The following is a 7,614-nucleotide window of genomic DNA, read 5'->3' as shown; positions in this document are numbered from 1 at the left end:
GCGGGTCCCTGGGAGGGTGTGTTGGGTGGCTTGACCCTCTCCCGGGCCGCAGGCACAGGCACTGGCGCCCAGGACCACAGGGTGGGCGGCTTGTCCCTCTCCTGGGCCACAGGTGCAGCCGCTGGCACCTGGGCCAGTAGGGACCATGGGGCATGCAGATTGTCCCTCTCCCGGGCTGTAGGTGCAGGTGCAGCCACTGGCACCCGAGACTGCGGGGCGGGCAGCTTTCCCCTCTCTCGGGCTGCAGCCTGGCTAGTCCCCATTCCTCTCTCCCCAGTGTTGAGTGTCTGAGCCATTGCAGCGGTTCTCAACCTGTGGGTCGCGACCCTTTTGGCGGTCGAACAACCCTTTCACAGGGGTCGCCTAAGGCCATCCTGCATATCACATATTTACATGATGATTCATAACAGTAGCAACATTACAGTTATGAAGTAGCAACAAAAATAATTTTATGGTTGGGTCACAACATGAGGAACTGTATTTAAAGGGCCAGAAGGTTGAGAACCACTGGGTTAAGGCGTGGTGGCATGAGGGTGTGACAACCATTTGCATATTAGCTCTTTATTATATAGGATAGGGATGATAAGACCGGGTATGTGGAGCCTACCAAGGACAGAGCCACGGTAGTCCTCAGCACAGTGTGTAAGGATGACGACGATGTGGTCATTGGAAAGGTGTTCATGCAGGAGTTCAAAGAAGGATGCAGAGCCAGCCATTGGGTCCCACAGGTCCTCTTTAGCCACAGGGAACCTCCTCTGGAGCTGAAAGACACCAACGCTGCTGTAGGTGACAACATTGGCTACATTACCTTCGAGCTGTTCCCCCACCACACTGATGCCAGCGCTCGAGACAACACCATCAACCTGATCCACACGTTCCAGGATTACCTGCACTACCACATCAAGTGCCCTAAGGCCTAGATTCACACACATATGCGGGGGGGCGGGGGCGGGGGACCGACTTCCTCAAGGTGCTGAACTGTGCACACCCAGATGCCGAGAAGAAAGAAATGAAAACAATCACGGGGAAGATGTTTTCATCCCACTAACTCTTGTGAACAGGAAGAGGAAGCGGCTGGCAACTGAAGGCTGGAACACTTGCTACTGGATAGATAATCATAGCTTTTAATGTTCACCTCTTCAGGGTCTCAAGGGATTCACCATTTTGGCTCCGTTTTGTACTCGTTTGGAAAATAGTCTGCAGAAATGAGCTGTGCTTGCAAGAACTTGATAGTTCCCAAGAATTTTTTTTTTTAAATCTACTTGATCAACTTAATTCCTTTTCTTTATCTTCCCTTCCCTTCCACCTTCCTTCCAAGCTCTCTTGCTTTGTGATATGTTACTGGTAATGAGTTGCAGGATAATGCCATCTTAACTTGTTTTCTCCTGAGTATTTGAGTTCAAAACTCCTGTATCTAAAGAAATACGGTTGGGGACATTAATAAAGAAAATCTTTCTATCTTAAAAAAAAAAAAGTAACCTTCACAGTTGCAACATCTGCTGCTTTTTAAATAATTAATAAGGGAAATCAATAAAGCTCTGTATGTTGCATGGGAAACCAAATTGGCATGAAAGCATAAACAATGGGGGAAAAAACTTTTTTTTTGGCCTAGAAACAGAGATAGGAGGACCTCCTTTAGCACCTGGACAATGTCTAAGAAAGTCACCCTCAAAAGATATAGGAGACTTTGTTATCCCTTTTCTATGGGTAATAGTTGAAATCCCTGTTGAAGAAGAAGAAACGCCAGAACAGGGATACTCAAAGAAAAGGTTGCAGAAGGAAAGCAAGGATTTTTCAAAGGTATTAACAGTCTTTGATATGTGTTCATTTTACACTTTTAGATTCAAAATTTCACCTTTTTTTTGAAAATTATATTTTAACAGTTTTGTAAATCCTTCCTAAGTCACCAACATGGATTCACCTGAGATAGCCATAAACTATTTTCACAGGCTGCTTAAGTTCAGGCACATCTTTTCCTTCCTTGTAGAGTAAGTCTCAACTGGTTTCTTTTTCCCTTTTTCTACCTGGAATGTCATACTTAAGAATGATTCTCATGTAATCAGTTCTGACAAGGACACTATTAAGGAACACAAATTGACTTAATATGTGGAAACAACGCCCTCTACAAAGCTGGCTCCATATCTGGTTCCTAAGGCTTCAGTCTCACTGGCAGGGCAGGTCCCTTCGCTGACTTTGTAAGAGAGGAATTTTCCCACACTGGCAGGAACCACAGGTAAAATCTGATGATGAGAGTGCCTTGGGCTTAGAGTCCTAGTGTCAGGATTGAGGTAGTAACTGCAGAAACCTTTAAAATCCAATTTAAGATTCCGTGTGAGCACTGACAAACAGAAGTTAACTATCTGGCCTTCATTTGCTCAACAATATATGTTTTTAAAAAAACTTACAGAGTGTTAAGTTAATTAAACAATGAAGCCATAAGAGTGAAGTGGGTTTAATGCCTTAGCAGTCTACCCAAGCAAACTAAAACCTAAGCCCGGAATGCTTCAAGGTTAAGAAATAAAAACCTAAGGACAATCACAAAGAGCCAACTAGGCTTTTCCAAAAAAAAAGAAAAGAAAAAAAAAAGGCAACTGCTTAAGCTATAGCCAATCAAATAATTTATTTCCTTTGCTTCCACCTCTTCTCTGTAAAAGTCTTTCCCTGGGCTCCTGTGGGTGGAGTACTCCCCACTGCTTCTAAATTGGCACTGCCTGATTTGAATAGATTTTTGCTCAAATAAACTCTTAAAAATTTTAATATACCTAAGTGTATATTTTAACAATAATAGTTAATACTTTTGCTGCACCTATGGAAATAAAATAGGTCACAACTAATGAGGACAGCACTTTTGTGATTATGGATAATCTTTGGAGATTATTATCACACAGGTTTAGATGGTGAAAATAATTTTAGCAGAGCCTGGAAGTAGGTTAAAGCAATTGCTGTTTTTCCCTTCAATGCCATACTGGATTTGCACCTTAAATTGATTTATCTATGTACAGAGCTATCTTATAGCTTTGCAGAAGCAGAGGTTGGCAAGTAGATATTTATCTGCTACAGATATCAGTGATTTCTGTCCAGTGAGAAAGAAAACCCCAAAGGTCATCATTAATTGCTCTGTTATTAAGCTAGTTTTGCATCTAATCTCACATTACTTTCCTAAAATTCCATTATTAACTGATCTATAAATAGCTAACTCCTTAAGTGCACTTAAAAGTGGTTTGAATATCTTTCTTAAATAATGAAATATTTGACTCATAAAAGCTACAGATTAATATATATTATATGAAACTGGAAAATAGTAAACATTTTGGAAAATATGATAGAAACTATGTACTTCTAAATATAAAAATACATAATAGACAGTATGATTCTGGCATAAAAATAAATGGCTCAAAACAATAGAAATATGCTTCACAAAGTATGTGAAGTTTTTATTATCAATATGGTTTTCTTTTATTAGTTAATGTATACAGAATATTTTTATTAAGATGAAGGAACAATTTGCTTATTATATTTTATGTGTGAATAAATAAAATATATAAATATTTAAATGGGGGAAAATAATTGTTATAAACTGTTAATAATATTAAGAAATTTTGTCATTTAGATTCTCATATATAAGAACAAAATTAATGAAAAAAATTAAATAGAATGAAAATAATCGAGATATATGGGAGGCAATTTTATTTTATGAGATTGTTAAATTCAAAAGATAACCTATATAGAAGATAAAACTGAGTGAAGGAAAAATATAGTCACAAAAGTATTACTTAAAATTTTAGCATTGCCCTGAAGTGTGGCTCAGCTGGTTGGGCATTATCCCATGCACCAAAAAGTTTCGGGTTCAATTACCAGTCTAGGCACATGCCTAGGCTGTGGGCTCAATCCCCAGTAGGGGGAGTGCTAGAGGCAGCCATGTGATGTTTCTCTCTCCCTCTTCCTTCCTCTCTCTCTAAAAAACAATAAAAAATATTTTTAAAAAGTAAAAAGTAGGCTTTTACTTAGTTAAATGAATAAAAGTTTAAAAAATATATTGTTGGGTTTTTAAAAATGTAGTGTTTTTTTTTCAAATTGTAGGCGAAGGAGCCACTCCATACACTATTGTCTCAACCATTTCTTTTGGGGAAAGAATGGAGCCCACAGCTCCTGCAGCACACTTTAGAAATCTGTGTAAAATTTTAAAGAACTGGTCATTTTATTTGACCCATAATATTACATTTAGACAATTATTTGAAGGATTTAATTAGAAATGCACATCAAGATAAAATGTTGAAATACTTATTATAGCATTCTTATAATAAAACATCAATGTAAGAAGCTTTTTATTAAACAAATTATGTTAATTCACTAAAATTTATAAGAATAATCTTGCAAAAACATTTCATTACCCAGGAATAGATAAACATTGCACATATTATAGAAATAACAGTGATTATCTCTATGTGAAGCACACTATTTAGGTATAAATACTTCTGTGTAGTATTTTTTAGTATATTCTATATCATCCCAACTGTGAGCCTTATTAGACAACTAAAGGCCTGGTGCACAGATTCATGAATGGGAGGTTGGGGGATCCGTCACCCTGGCCTATGCCCTCTCATGCAATCCAGGACCCCTTGGGGGATGTCCAACTGCTGGTTCAGGCCCAATCCCCACATGCCGGCCTGTGGGGATCGGGCCTAAACCAGCAGTTGGACTTCCCTCAAGGGATGTAGCAGTGTGCCAAGAGACAGGCAGTCAGGGAGGAGCCCCAGCTGGGGCCGGGCACCACACTGCTCACGCTCATCCCGGGCCTGCTGTGCCTGCCACTGCTGCAGCTCAGTAGCACTGCCATGGAGTCGGGAAGGGCTCCTGTCACCGCAGCTGTGCTCACCACCATGAGTCCCACTTCTGGCTGAGCGATGCTCCCCCTGTGAGAGTGCACTGACCACCAGGGGGCAGCTCCTACATTGAACATCTGCCCCTTGGTGGTCAGTGTGTGTCATAGTAACTGGTGGTCATTCCAGTCATTCTGGTCATTCAGTTATAACAGTCACTTAGGCTTTTATACAGATAGTTTTCATAGATAGGTAAGCAGATAGATAGTTATCACACAAATGACTATATATTACCACACACACATACATGCAAAAGGTAAAAATATAAAGGCTGTGAACTATTTTGAAAACTGTTTTGTAGTTTCTTAAAAAAAAACCCACTTTTGAGTAATTACCTACACTACATGAAAATACATATCAACAAACAGACTTATTCATCAATGTTCATAACATTATTTATAATAGCAAAATTCTGAATATAACTCCATAGCCCATTAGCAAGCAAGTGGGTAAATAAAGTGCAGCATATGCCTATAAGGCAGCGGTTCTCAACCTGTGGGTCGCGACCCCTTTGGCGGTCGAACGATCCTTTCACAGGGGTCGCCTAAGACCATCCTGCATATTAGATATTTACATTATGATTAATAACAGTAGCAACATTACAGTTATGAAGTAGCAGAAAAAATAATTTTATGGTTGGGTCACAACATGAGGAACTGTATTTAAAAGGTCCAGAAGGTTGAGAACCACAGCTAAGGGGATTTTATTCAGCAATAAAAAGGGTTGGTTATTGACACATGCTACAGCAAAGTTCAGACTCAATGAGATTAAATGAAAATCATCTTCATTATCTTTCACCTATTTCATTTATAGGTTTCTTTTGTGCCCACTGGAATATAACCCAAAAGTTGCAGGTAAATTAAGAGTCAAGGCCCTGGCCAGATAGCTCAGTTGGTTAGAGCATCATCCCAATATGCTAAGCCTGAGGATTCGATCCCGTCAGGGCACATACAAGAATAAGAATCAACCAATGAACATATAAATAAGTGGAACAACAAGTCAATGTTTCTCACTTTCTCTCCTTTCCTCTCTATTTAAAAAGAAAAATAAGTTATGAGTGACCTCTCAGAGATAAATAATGCCTATAATAGATCAAATCTTCTAATAGGTTAAAAAATTGCTGAGATGATTGAGAAATTGTAAGAACACAAATTTGGAGGACACATCTGTACTTGGTAATGCTATATAAAAAACTGGAAAATACATATTTTTTCCAAATTTAAAAAAAAATAAGGAGCGGTATCATGTCATTTTAATACAAATGATGAAACACGTGTGTTCATATGGATTGTTCTTATATTCCCACTTTAGAGTCATCGTAACTTGATGCTATAGAAGAAAACACTCAAATGTAACAAAGAATTATTTATAATACAAACTGAGCTTTAATAACATTAATATCCCAATTTGAATATACTAGCATGTATTTTGGGTATAATGTAATTACAATGAATATTTTTAAGATTTTCTTAGGTCTTCAAATTCTTTTTTCAATATTTATTGACTTAGAGTAAATATGAATTCAGTGTTAAGTATCCATCTTACTTTTCTTGCATATATATCAAGGACATTATAGGTTACTAGAGGCCCAGCGCTCAAATTCGTGCATGTGTGGGGTCCTGAGGGCGGGGGTGGGGGGAGCAGGACACAATCGGCCCTCTGGGCAGGCGGTGGGATGCCCTTGCCAGCCTGGAATCCAGATCCATCCCGCTGACATTCGTGCTGGTTGTCAGGAGCCACCCGGCAGCCGCTTTTATATTGTTTCTTTCTTGCAGAACATCTAGGGAGGGGAAGCAGCCCAAGTGCCCAAGGCTGACTTTCAGGAGGCCGGCAGCGCTGTCAGGATCATGCCAGCGCCACTGGTCCATCAGTGCCTGGCCCGTTCTCTGGAGATTGGACCTGCAGGATTACTGAGGGAGGGAGTGGCTGCCGCCGGGCTGGTGGGCCACCCCAACGGTTCAGTCAGCTGAGCCAGTCAGCTGAGTGGGGCTCCCCCTGTGGGAGTGCACTGACCACCAGGCAGCTCCTGGGTTGAGCATCTGCCCCCTGGTGATCAGTGCGCGTACAGAGCAGTAATGAAGTGAAACAGTAAAAAAAATTTAAAAGAAAGATAACAATTCCTGAGCTTTACTTGTAAATAAATAATAAAAAACATAAAGCACATATGTACATACGATGAAATGATGGAACTTTTTTTTTATAAATACTGTAAATGGGAGTTGGCCACGTAGCCTTGAAACGACGTATGCTGGCCCCGACATAACCCAATGACTGCCTGTGTAGATGGTTATGACAATTACTTGAATTAATCTTACGCTTGAAGAAGAATGATGGAAAGCATTCACTTTAAAAGAAAACTCTTTTGCACTTCTTGAATTATGTTTAAATACAGTAAATATAATACAAAATCAGTATTTCCAGCAAAATAATAAAAGCAAAGAACTTCAACTAAAAGACAAGTATCAAAGTAATAGCAGGTATTATTATTCAGATAACTGTGTTTTAGAATGATGAAGTACAGAAACATTAGGGGGGAAATGATTAATATTTAAAAGCTGTGCCTACAGACTGGCTATCATCAACAAATCCACAAACGACAAGTGCTGGAGAGGATGTGGAGAAAAAGGAACACTTGTGCACTGCTGGTGGGAATGCAGACTGGTGCAGCCACTATGGAAGACAGTATGGAGTTTCCTCAAAAAACTGAAAATGGAACTCCCATTTACCCTGTGAT

General features: G+C 39.6%; 1 pseudogene; it reads left to right on the top strand.

The window, feature by feature from the left end:
* Positions 1-1,104, top strand: part of LOC102767882 — a 1,939-nt pseudogene extending 835 nt beyond the window's left edge.
* The last annotated feature ends 6,510 nt before the right edge of the window (positions 1,105-7,614 follow it).

Source organism: Myotis davidii, unplaced genomic scaffold (genome assembly GCF_000327345.1).
Source record: "Myotis davidii unplaced genomic scaffold, ASM32734v1 scaffold2, whole genome shotgun sequence".
NCBI classification, from domain to species: Eukaryota; Metazoa; Chordata; class Mammalia; order Chiroptera; family Vespertilionidae; genus Myotis; species Myotis davidii.
Note: the sequence above shows the minus strand (reverse complement) of the source record. Positions and strands in the feature narration are given on the sequence as shown.